Source organism: Simochromis diagramma, unplaced genomic scaffold (genome assembly GCF_900408965.1).
Source record: "Simochromis diagramma unplaced genomic scaffold, fSimDia1.1 OVJJ01000123.1, whole genome shotgun sequence".
In the NCBI taxonomy this organism is placed as follows: Eukaryota; Metazoa; Chordata; class Actinopteri; order Cichliformes; family Cichlidae; genus Simochromis; species Simochromis diagramma.
In genome coordinates, this window is record NW_024386778.1 from 4,268,812 (window position 1) to 4,282,283 (window position 13,472).

At 42.3% G+C, this 13,472-nt stretch overlaps 1 protein-coding gene and 1 long non-coding RNA gene across 3 annotated transcripts in view; one reads left to right on the forward strand and one right to left on the reverse strand.

Annotated features, from left to right (window-relative positions):
* Nucleotides 1-13,472, forward strand: part of opcml (opioid binding protein/cell adhesion molecule-like) — a 441,137-nt gene that overhangs the window by 61,294 nt on the left and 366,371 nt on the right. The window lies entirely within an intron of this gene.
* LOC120722551 lies at nucleotides 904-2,878 on the reverse strand. Of its 2 annotated transcripts, XR_005693516.1 has the most exons (3): nucleotides 2,752-2,878; nucleotides 1,575-1,667; nucleotides 904-1,436 (listed from the first exon to the last, which is right to left on the reverse strand). It is a non-coding gene; the product is annotated as an uncharacterized LOC120722551 (long non-coding RNA). The 2 variants fall into 2 exon arrangements; XR_005693515.1 differs by lacking the exon at nucleotides 2,752-2,878 and having other exon boundaries at nucleotides 1,575-1,759.

Here is a 13,472-nt window from a genome sequence, read left to right on the forward strand (position 1 = left end):
AGTATCCAGAGTTGTAGTTAGTGAAGAAGTAAAATTATTAACGATAATCCAACCTCTGTGGGTGTAGTTTTCAGGTAGCTACACTCTAAGAAATAAAATGTTGCATTTACTCCACCCAGTTATGTCAACCGGTTCCACATAACTGGGTTAGTGAAATATAAAATGTATGATACACTTAATTTGAACAACAAATTTTAAGTACATCTGTCAAGCTTTGGCTAATTAAATGCAAATCACAAGAATGGTGTTGTATTAACTAAATATCATAATGTTGATCTAACTAACATGTTGACTTAAATTGACAACACTAAATAAAATCTACTCAACCAAAACAAGCCCTACTTACTCTATAAAATAAGATGTTGCATTTACTCCACCCAGTTATGTCAACCGGTTCCACACAACTGGGTTAGTGAAATCTAAAATGTATGACACATTTAATTTGAACAACAAATTTTAAGTACATCTGATAAATTGACTAACCCTAAACGAGCTCTACTGAAACTATAGGATTAAATTACTTACTCTATTTAAAGTAAAGTGAATAAATCAAACACAATTTTATTCAGTTAACCCAACTTTAATAACACTTGGTGTAAAATGTGCTGAAGCAAACTTTGAGCTGTTCAAAATTCTAGATCAATGCCTTTTTCCTAAACAAAAATATCTTCACATATATGCAAGTGCATATTAAGTTCAAGAAGACATAATACAGAATGTTAAAATCAAGTTATTAAAACTGGAAAGTGTTGTGATTCCAACATTTTTAACATTAACATGACTTAATTTAAACTTGCTTCGGGTACAATGGAAAACTCACAATACAGTCCTATAAACAACAAGTAGAAATGATTTTAGTGGCATTTAGTGGCATTTTTGTCCATATTTAATCCATATTCCATATTTTCCAAAACTTAAAACGAAGTCCAAACTTAGGAGCAGTCTTGTTCAATGTAGCTGGATGGTGGTAAAAGTTCAACATGAACAAAGCATGCCAAAAAGTATGAGGCCTTGCAGAAGTTCTTGCGGAATTCAAACTGAACAGTTTATAAAGTGCAAGGAGATGGGTTTGAGAATCTTGTAACCAGTTCAGTGTCCTCTATAGTTCAGTGCAGGCCGTTTCACTCAAGCAGTTTGTTTTTCAGAACTTGCACCTTCATGGATAGGTTGTTCCCATCCAACTCCATCAGCACCTTCTGAAGAAATTCAAATGTGTATTTCAGGTGCTTTGGGTACCTCAGATTTAGACTGTAGATTAGTCCAAGCAGGAGGGCACACCCCTTTGCCACATCGCTAAGAGCTTTCAGCACAGTGTATCCTTCTATGATGACACCAATGTCCTCAGGTGTATCTGCAGAGTCTGCTCCTTCATGTCTGACAACACAGACTCCTAAAGTCAGCTGCTCCGTTTCTCTTCTTGCACTAAGATCCACATCCTTAAAATGAAAACAGGGGGGGGGGGGGGAAGCTAATTGCATATAGATACATATGAACAAATGAGCCCACCTTCAATTTACTATCCCAAATTAAAAGAAACAAACAAACAAACTGATCTTTCCCCTTTTCTAACTTACCAAGAATTCCTTGAACAGGTCATCTGGCTTTTTATTTAAGTAGACACAGATAGTTTTTAGGACGCATTCCCGTCGAACATCAATGCTGATATTCTGGTGGAGATAAGAACTCAATGTGAGACAAGATTTTGGTTCTTTTCCACCTCTTCCCAAACCAAAGTCAAAAATGTTAACAGATGAGTGATTAGCGATGAGTAATTAAACAATGTATACACATCTCACATTAGTGACATTCAGTGAGGTTAATGATTGGTTAGGCACTGACTCTTCTGAGTCAGATCAACAAATATATGAACACAAAACTAGAAGCTTTTCAATTTTGACAATACATGAAAGCTTTCACTTTTGCTTTAATCAATTCTAGACTGTTCAACAATATATTATTAATTGTACCCCTAAAAATGTTAAAATGAAATAGAAGATTAGAACTCGGCAATATGGATTCAAAATCCTATCACAATATTTTCTGGTATTTATTACGATAACAAGAGTTACAATAAAAGATAACAGTAACCACAATCACATCTGAGCCACTTTTGTTGCATCTACTGACAGACAGAACTAGCTGACCAACATAAAATGAAGGGGGGAACACACAAATTGTCACTTTGATAATCAATGGAACTGATACAAGGAGTTAAATGCATTACATATAGCTGTATTACACATAATGCTGCATTTTAATGACACAAGATAAATGCATGTCTTACACTTTAATCACTGATATTAACACTAAACCAGATATCAACACGGGGTAGAATTCCTTCAAACAATGTAGCAACTTATTTGATGCATGTTTCTAAAATACACTATACATATATTTCATTCTTCAAACGGATAGATCGCTGGCGCTCCTGGTGCTCATTACTGACACCAGGGAGCATGCGCGGTAGATGTTGGGAGTAATTTTAAAGCTGCAGTTCTTAGTAGGCAACTTGCAGCTTAACATGAATCGTAAAACATTTTGGGAAATTACACCGAAGTGGGCCCAATAATATTTGTTAAATGCCTGACTACTAACACCTGTGAGAGGCATACAAGCTAGAATGCTAAAAAAAAAATTACCAGATATCATTTGTTTTAAAATAAAACATACAGAGGTACTCCCGAAAATGTCGGATGTTTATCATTTAGTACACATTAACCAAATTTGTCATCCTTAAATGGTTGTACTTACCAAATAATCCTCAAATGGCAATGGATTTTATCCAGGCTTCTGAGCATGATGCAAGTTTCGGTTGAAAATGGCGGTTGTTCAAACTTCCACACTGCACATGTGCAAACTGAGAAGTATGGAGAGCCTGTTAGGACAATCCTCTTCAAATTAAAGTGCTGTTCATTTTAAATGAACTTTTTACGTTGGATTTAATGTACTGCATTTTGTTGTATTGAAATATTGTGTTATTAATTAAAATCAAAACAATATACTTGTGTTTAGAGTTAAAAATCAATTGGTGACATTAATTTTAACATAAAACGTTTACATAATGCTAGCAACATCAATGTATCATTTCTTAGAGTGTACTGTGCTCTGTGTTGGCAAAAGGCATTGAAGAAGATAACAATGGATGAATTTTATCCTTAAAATTTAGTTAAAACAGCTTCAGAAAGACATCTACTGTGATGAAATCTATTCCCCACTGCTGTGTAACCGATTATTGTATTTGCTTGTTGATTTATTTTGTTTCATTGTTTGAACAATATATATAAAAAAAAGAAAAATTGAAGTAGCATGAAGTTTTAATCAAAATGGCAAGAGGGTGTTATTATGTGCTGTTGAGCTCAAATTTTTATTTTGTAAAAATTTCATTTCATGCTACATAAAAATTGACACTGGAGCTGATATAAAAAAAGATGTTAATAGACTACATTCACACAGAGACATTATGGCTTAAAGAGTTCTGAAAATTGCATCAAATACAATCCTTCATAATGTGGATTATCAATACAGCAGCATTTAATAACTATGCTGTTCTAACAACCACACAAACTCCCTCTGACATTACATTTATTTAATTAAACCTTCTCTTATTGGCTTCGCTATTTATAAAAAAAGATAGAAATCATGAGCTTGCTGCATGGAACTGCCTCTCTTGCTGTTTGTGCCTCCTTATCGTGATCTCCTTCTTTACCATATTTGCTCATAAAGTTGTTGTTCATACACTTAGAATACTGGCTCTTTAGCATATGTGTCTGCAATTTGAAAGTATTTCTACCATTGAAAGCATTTTGCCAAGCTACTCAGATAAACATTGGTTTCTTTTTGTTTAGCTGTATACAGAGCTTTAAAATAGCTTGAGTAACACTGACATCTGCTGGGACAGCATGTTGCAACTGGCCAGAGAGGGGCCATGCTTAAAAACTCACAGGCTGTACACAAACACAGGCTTAGGGATTTAGTGTGCCTTCTCCTTGAGGTGATAATGGAATAAATTGAAATGGCTGAGTATTCAAATAATGAAAGTGAGATGGGTAATTAAAAGTCAGAGAGACATTTCCAAGACTTTTCTGTGATGCAGTGTGATGCATCATCAGTCAGCATGATGCTGTCTCTGGGAGGGATAAACATCAACACACTTGAAGCAGCTGCTGCTGCATTATAACAATAATGTCCTTAAAGTTTTAAAAACTACTCTGTGCAAAAATGAAGTGCAGCCCTGTTTACAAGAACTCTGTCTTGCCAGTTCCCAAACTTATTGCACTCTTTCTTTCTTTCCAGGTGAGAAATCTTTTTGTGTCTTCATTACTGCAGACAAGATTTGCCTCTAAGGGTACTGTAAGATCTGGTAACTATGTCTTGTTTGTGTGTGTGTCTTAAGAGACACAGACTGATTTTTATTCTGATTCATTCGGTCTCTCTTGATATTCATCATGCTTTTTTAAAATTCACTCACTTCTGCAAAGACTCTCAACTTGTGCTGACCTTAGTTGTTGCCCAGAGACGTAGAGAGAATGTATTTTTATTAATGATTTGGTTCTTCTTCTGTCAGTGAGTGTGTGTGCATATGTGCACTAACACTTCTGAGCTTTTGCATGTTTGGGTATTTGAGTGATCAGGTGCCATTAAAACCTAATTACATCCAAATTGCTGTTTGTAACTCCCTGAATGCCAATAACCCCGCCCTGACTAAAACAACTCCACTCCTAAGAAGCCATGACATGCCACTTGATTAGCTGAGGCTGAGCGATCACAGCTGAAGATCGACTTCACTGAGAATTGCTTAAAATGTTGGGCCAGTCCATAAAGAAGGAATACAACTCAGTGAGTGCAAGCTACAGAATGAATCATGCTGACTTCACTGTCAAGGCAAAGACCATGTCATACTATCTACCTTCGAACAAAGCACTTCTTTTTCCTTTTTCTTCCTTCTTACTGGTGCCAATATGAAGAGAAGCAGATGGATCCTGCCTCCCTCACCACGATGGCATTTTGATTTCAGTTTCCCATTTCCAGCTTATCACAGTTTGATAAGGTCACCTCATGCCATCACCTGCAATATCCAACTCCATTTACTCAAGCGCCACGAAACACCATTATCAATATGAAATATTGTCCAGACATGCTGTGGCTCTTTCAGCAGCAAAGCATCAGTGTTTACTGTTCAGAAATCAAGCCCTTGCCTCAGGTGCCAATGACTAGTTGTCTACCCTGGGGGAAGAAATCTCCAACAGGGATTACTAATCCCCTGCTTGTTTGTACTGTTGCTACAATTCAGCAAAACAAGATTATCATCGCTGCTCAAATTTGAACCCCCAGATGAAATGATAAATGCCAAGAAATATTTATTTTGTTAAATAAACTCCTACTTCATTCCAGTAGACTGTGCTTGTTTTAGTAATTTCATAGTAATAGCTTTTCTCTATGCAAACCTTCCAGACTGTCAACACTTGAATTGGAGTTTGCTTGCCAGCTGTGAGATATTATGACCCAGATTCTTTTTCTCTTCCTCCTTAATGAGGTGCTCAGTCATGTTGAGGCAGAAATTTTACATTTATTTGTATTTATGATAGCCTCGGAATATTTCTATGGTGTAGATTAGATGTCATATTTGAAAACAGATGGATATGTCATATACAGGACTTACAGTATGTGGGATGGAAAATGCAAATGAAAGGACTTAATCAACTGAAACACATTTTGTTAATTCCTTCAAATGAAATTCTTTTAAAATAGGTGTTACCATTCTTAGTAAGACACAGGATTGCGTTTTGCAAGTTCTCAAAAAAATTAAGAATGACAATTGAAATTCACTTAATGAAAATACTTTCCATTTTATATGCATGACAGTCTCTGAATTACTTGAGGCCACAGAAAAGTCCCCCAGGATGGCCTGCAAGGAATAAAGCAATTCTTCCAAGCCTGAAGAAGAGATCTTTAACATGCCTAACTATTATGTGCAAGCTAGCTTGCCTTGCTTCAGCAAATAAGGTGCAAATGCAGCCAACAAATCACTTTACAGGGAGTGCAGAATTATTAGGCAAATGAGTATTTTGTCCACATCATCCTCTTCATGCATGTTGTCTTACTCCAAGCTGTATAGGCTCGAAAGCCTACTACCAATTAAGCATATTAGGTGATGTGCATCTCTGTAATGAGAAGGGGTGTGGTCTAATGACATCAACACCCTATATCAGGTGTGCATAATTATTAGGCAACTTCCTTTGCTTTGGCAAAATGGGTCAAAAGAAGGACTTGACAGGCACAGAATAGTCAAAAATAGTGAGATATCTTGCAGAGGGATGCAGCAGTCTCAAAATTGCAAAGCTTCTGAAGCGTGATCATCGAACAATCAAGCATTTCATTCAAAATAGTCAACAGGGTCGCAAGAAGCGTGTGGAAAAACCAAGGCGCAAAATAACTGCCCATGAACTGAGAAAAGTCAAGCGTGCAGCTGCCAAGATGCCACTTGCCACCAGTTTGGCCATATTTCAGAGCTGCAACATCACTGGAGTGCCCAAAAGCACAAGGTGTGCAATACTCAGAGACATGGCCAAGGTAAGAAAGGCTGAAAGACGACCACCACTGAACAAGACACACAAGCTGAAACGTCAAGACTGGGCCAAGAAATATCTCAAGACTGATTTTTCTAAGGTTTTATGGACTGCTGAAATGAGAGTGAGTCTTGATGGGCCAGATGGATGGGCCCGTGGCTGGATTGGTAAAGGGCAGAGAGCTCCAGTCCGACTCAGACGCCAGCAAGGTGGAGGTGGAGTACTGGTTTGGGCTGGTATCATCAAAGATGAGCTTGTGGGGCCTTTTCGGGTTGAGGATGGAGTCAAGCTCAACTCCCAGTCCTACTGCCAGTTTCTGGAAGACACCTTCTTCAAGCAGTGGTACAGGAAGAAGTCTGCATCCTTCAAGAAAAACATGATTTTCATGCAGGACAATGCTCCATCACACGCGTCCAAGTACTCCACAGCGTGGCTGGCAAGAAAGGGTATAAAAGAAGAAAAACTAATGACATGGCCTCCTTGTTCACCTGATCTGATCCCCATTGAGAACCTGTGGTCCATCATCAAATGTGAGATTTACAAGGAGGGAAAACAGTACACCTCTCTGAACAGTGTCTGGGAGGCTGTGGTTGCTGCTGCACGCAATGTTGATGGTGAACAGATCAAAACACTGACAGAATCCATGGATGGCAGGCTTTTGAGTGTCCTTGCAAAGAAAGGTGGCTATATTGGTCGCTGATTTGTTTTTGTTTTGTTTTTGAATGTCAGAAATGTATATTTGTGAATGTGGAGATGTTATATTGGTTTCACTGGTAAAAATAAATAATTGAAATGGGTATATATTTGTTTTTTGTTAAGTTGCCTAATAATTATGCACAGTAATAGTCACCTGCACACACAGATATCCCCCTAAAATAGCTAAAACTAAAAACAAACTAAAAACTACTTCCAAAAACATTCAGCTTTGATATTAATGAGTTTTTTGGGTTCATTGAGAACATGGTTGTTGTTCAATAATAAAATTATTCCTCAAAAATACAACTTGCCTAATAATTCTGCACTCCCTGTAATTGATTCACTGATGGAATATTAGTTGATTATACTATACAGGTGAGAAACAGGTATATGGATACTTGTTTTAAACAATAGTTATGGTTATTGACACATAAACATGAAACACAAAACATCAATATTCATTTTTAAAGGAGTTTAATGCCCAACCTTGTTAAAAAACCTTGTTTGGCTGGCAGATTTTTCACATGACCGAAACCTTTGGCGATATGTCTCAGGAACAAGCTCATAAGCCCTTAAAATAGTGGATTTCACAATTTCATAATCCAGACTGTCATCAATGGATAAGCTTGCACAAACTTCCTGTGCTTTCCCCACCAATTCACACTGCAACAACAAGCCATTTTAAAGTAGTTGCGATGCGTTCAAAGGCATTAAAGTAAGAGTCAACCTCACTTTCTCTGAAAAGTGGCACTAAAGCAATTTGCTTGCTTGCATCAAACTGGTCAGAGGAGAATGAATCAGAAGCTTTACTCACAATTTTACTCACAGGGGTAGAGGTAACAATGCGTTGTCTGGAGGGATCCAGCTCCATAGCCCTTATGCGGAAATGTATAAGCTGAACTTCTTTGGCTTTCGCCTCAAGCTCCACCTCTTTCAGGCGAAGGGCGAGCCTGAGATCCTCCGTAACCAATTCTGCTAATTGTCCGGCTGGGCTAACGCTTGGGACCTGAATGGCAGCAGGAGCCTCCACCCCTGGCAAACCTCCAGTCGCATCAACTGGCCAAAGTTTCGACTTTGCAATTACCCCCTTTTCCAACAGCTGTGCTGTCAGACACTGCTTAATTTCTGCCTTTTTAGCATTCAAAGGCACACTAACATTAAACAAATTTGCCACCAACAACAAATCTGCCTTTGTGCATAGATCCAACTTATCCATGGTGGGTTGCTGTGCAAAATCATCCACGTCAAAAGTCATTGTGGCTAGCTTACCCCCAACACTACAAGAAAACTGCCAACCAAAAACTGTAGGCAGCCTACAAAACACAATGAGCAAAAAGAATGGCAAAAGAAAAGAGCGGACGAGCCCCCACTTTATGTTATGCCCCAGTCTAGGGGTACAGGAACGTAACATAAGAGTTAAAAAAGGAAGTGACCCCGCCCTGGGCCCCAAAACCATACACAGAAAAACCAATTTCTTAGTGAACGGCGGTTTATTTGTCTACACTGAAAATGAAGCTCCGGGGTGAACAAAGGCCAAAATAACAAACAAAACAAGCTAAGTCAGGTGAGGAGGTGCTATCTAAAACTCTATGTGAAACAAAAACCAAACAAAAGACAAACACTAAACCTACTCCCTAACAGAAATAAACAGGAGAAAACAGTACAAGGAAAAATAATAAGGCTATTTAAAATGTGGTATTTACAAGTGAAAACTAATGTACACACTATATACAAAGCTCGGTAAGTCACGAGAATCTCAAACATAAAAGTCACAGGTTTTGGAAGCCAGGGTCAGGTCTGCTGCTGCTGTCAGTGGCTGCCCTGGGACAACTGCTGGTGAGGGATTTTGAAAGCAACCACATGATCAGGGGACCAATCAGCAGCCATCAGTTTATCCAATCAGGGACCTGCAGAGACTTAAAGACACAGACAGAACAAGAAACAGCCACCAAGACACATTATGGCCAGGGTCGTAACACAACAAAAAACAAAGACCCAGGATTTTTTTTCCTGTTTCTATTGGCACCGTGTATATATAAAAAAACACCCAGCACGCCCCTGCGGGCGGTTTATCCTTCAAGCTCGGGTCCTCTACCAGAGGCCTGGGAGCTTGAGGGTCCTGCGCAGTATCTTAGCTGTTCCCAGGACTGTGCTCTTCTGGACAGAGATCTCCGATGTTATTCCCGGGATCTGCTGGAGCCACTCGCCTAGCTTGGGAGTCACCGCACCTAGTGCTCCGATTACCACGGGGACCACCATTACCTTCACCCTCCACATCCTCTCGAGCTCTTCTCTGAGCCCTTGGTATTTCTCCAGCTTCTCGTGTTCCTTCTTCCTGATATTGCTGTCATTCGGAACCGCTACATCGATCACTACGGCCGTCTTCTTCTGTTTGTCTACCACCACTATGTCCGGTTGGTTAGCCACCACCATTTTGTCCGTCTGTATCTGGAAGTCCCACAGGATCTTAGCTCGGTCATTCTCCACCACCCTTGGGGGCATCTCCCATTTTGACCTCGGGACTTCCAGGTTATACTCGGCACAGATGTTCCTGTACACTATGCCGGCCACTTGGTTATGGCGTTCCATGTATGCCTTGCCTGCTAGCATCTTGCACCCTGCTGTTATGTGCTGGATTGTCTCTGGGGCATCTTTACACAGCCTGCACCTGGGGTCTTGCCTGGTGTGATAGACCCCAGCCTCTATGGATCTTGTACTCAGAGCTTGTTCTTGTGCTGCCATGATTAGTGCCTCTGTGCTGTCTTTCAGTCCAGCTTTGTCCAGCCACTGGTAGGATTTCTGGATATCAGCCTCCTCTATCTGCCGGTGGTACATACCGTGCAGGGGCCTGTCCTTCCATGATGGTCCCTCGTCTCCCTCCTCTTTCTTGGGTTTCTGCTGCCTGAGGTATTCACTGAGCACGCTGTCAGTTGGGGCCATCTTCCCAATGTATTCTTGGATGTTCGTTGTCTCATCCTGGACTGTGGTGCTGACACTCACCAGTCCCCGGCCCCCTTCCTTCCGCTTAGCGTGTATATGTGTGTGTGTGTGTATATATATATATCAATCAGCTGGATAGCGTAGTGGTTAGACTACACGCCTTTGGAACACAGGATCGCAAGTTCGATTCCTGCCTGGGGCATCTGTATCCAGTAAGGGTCCTAAGGCTAGACCCCCTATGCTAAGCAAGCCTACCGCAGACATGAGCGAGACAGATAAATATGAAGGCATGCCGGCTCGGACGTCTCCCGGATCAACAAGGTCCGCGTCAGGTGTTGAGGAACCAGGGCACCCTGACGAAAAGTGGGCTACTGGAACAAGAAGGCATTGGTGGGCAAGAGACGAAAACAGGGCGTTGTTGGAATGCTACATGAATAGGATGAGGGACCTATGGATTCTTCGATACCCAACATCCACAATGACGGCGAAACAACTAGTAGTTCAGTGTTCCAACATTCGAAAGAAGGGACTGCTCTCACAGCTAGAGATTGACGAGGTACAACACAAATGCTACGGCAAGGAGGAGTCAGGACGCCAGGTCAGGGGGGAGATATCATCACCCCCACCCGAGAGTGGGTACATAGCCCCAAGTGCGATAGGAGAAGGATCGTTGAGTGTGAGAGGAACTGACCTGAAAAATAGGATCATGGCCAAGCTTGAAACCTGGATCCCCCGTAGCCGGTTACCAAGATTACGTGAAGTACCCTCAGAAGGTCTGCTAGATGATGTTAATGCAGCACTACGGACAATACCTACAACCACGATTACCGTCACTAACAAGCTGATCTACAATACGGCAGCAGTGATCAGTGAGATGCTTGGCTACAAGTTGAACAGCCACAAGGAGAAGAAGCCTCCTTCTCCATCCATGGAGAAGGAGGCTAGAGGGCAAGATCAAAGTAGCACGGAGGGAGGTTAGCCAACTAACGGAGTTGCAGAAAGATGCGAAAAAGAAGGTGCATAAGAAATACAGCAAGCTGTCCATACCTGAGGCCTTGGAAACTGCCAAGAAAAGACCTTGGCCAGCCGCTTGAGGAGGTACACCAGAGAGATAGAAGGCAGGAGAATAAACCAGCTGTTCTCCACAGAACCAGCCAAAGTGTACTCTCAGTGGCAAGGGAACAACAATAATAATAAGAGAACAGCACGACCAAGGCTGGAGACGGAGCAATACTGGAAGAGCATATGGGAGAAGGACGCAAGTAACGGCAATGCTCAGTGGCTAGTGGATCTGAGGGCGACCTCCCCGAACAGCGACCTCCCCGAACAGGGTCCAGTAACCATCACAGTGGCAGATATCCAAGAAAGGGTCTCCAGTATGAAGAGTTGGACAGCACCAGGGCCCGACATGGTTCACGCCTACTGGCTAAGAGCCTTCATCAGGAACTCAATGGTGATGTGGCGTACAACAATAGAGGCCAACTCCAAGCCCATAGCACAAGTCACCATCAAGTGCGGGATCTACCAAGGAGATGCTCTGTCCCCACTGCTGTTCTGCATAGGCCTGAACCCCCTCAGTGAGATAATTGACAAGACTGGCTACGGATACCGACTACGGAATGGAGCAGTTGTCAGCCACCTCCTCTACATGGATGACATCAAGCTGTATGCCAAGAGTGAACGAGACATCGATTCACTGATCCACACTACCAGGCTATACAGCAATGACATTGGAATGTCGTTCGGACTGTAGAAGTGTAATCGGATGGTAACAAAGAGAGGGAAGGTAGTCAGAACTGAGGGGATTGAACTACCAGAAGGCAACATTGCAGACATAGAGGACAGTTACAAGTACCTGGGGATCCCGCAGGCGAATGGGAACCATGAAGAGGCCGCTAGAAAAGCTGCAACCACCAAGTACTTGCAGAGGGTCAGGCAAGTCCTAAGGAGTCAGCTGAATGGTAAGAACAAGATCCGGGCTATCAACACGTATGCCCTGCCCATGATCAGGTACCCTGCTGGGGTAATAGGCTGGCCAAAGGAGGAGATAGAAGCCACTGACATAAAGACAAGAAAGCTCCTTACCATGCATGGAGGGTTTCACCCCAAGTCCAGCACCCTGAGGCTGTACGCTAAGCGGAAGGAAGGGGGCTGGGGACTGGTGAGTGTCAGCACCACAGTCCAGGATGAGACAACGAACATCCAAGAATACATTGGGAAGATGGCCCCAACTGACCGAGTGCTCAGTGAATACCTCAGGCAGCAGAAACCCAAGAAAGAGGAGGGAGACGAGGAACCATCATGGAAGGACAGGCCCCTGCACGGTATGTACCACCGGCAGATAGAGGAGGCTGATATCCAGAAATCCTACCAGTGGCTGGACAAAGCTGGACTGAAAGACAGCACAGAGGCACTAATCATGGCAGCACAAGAACAAGCTCTGAGTACAAGATCCATAGAGGCTGGGGTCTATCACACCAGGCAAGACCCCAGGTGCAGGCTGTGTAAAGATGCCCCAGAGACAATCCAGCACATAACAGCAGGGTGCAAGATGCTAGCAGGCAAGGCATACATGGAACGCCATAACCAAGTGGCCGGCATAGTGTACAGGAACATCTGTGCCGAGTATAACCTGGAAGTCCCGAGGTCAAAATGGGAGATGCCCCCAAGGGTGGTGGAGAATGACCGAGCTAAGATCCTGTGGGACTTCCAGATACAGACGGACAAAATGGTGGTGGCTAACCAACCGGACATAGTGGTGGTAGACAAACAGAAGAAGACGGCCGTAGTGATCGATGTAGCGGTTCCGAATGACAGCAATATCAGGAAGAAGGAACACGAGAAGCTGGAGAAATACCAAGGGCTCAGAGAAGAGCTCGAGAGGATGTGGAGGGTGAAGGTAATGGTGGTCCCCGTGGTAATCGGAGCACTAGGTGCGGTGACTCCCAAGCTAGGCGAGTGGCTCCAGCAGATCCTGGGAATAACATCGGAGATCTCTGTCCAGAAGAGCGCAGTCCTGGGAACAGCTAAGATACTGCGCAGGACCCTCAAGCTCCCAGGCCTCTGGTAGAGGACCCGAGCTTGAAGGATAAACCGCCCGCAGGGGCGTGCTGGGTGTATGTATATATATATATATATATATATAGTAATAATTCACATCAGCAGTAATGACACCCGATTATATCAAATGTTTAGCTATGTGTTCTTATACTAATACATTATACACTATCCTTCCAGATTAGAAGCCACAGCATGCATTTTCTTTGAGAT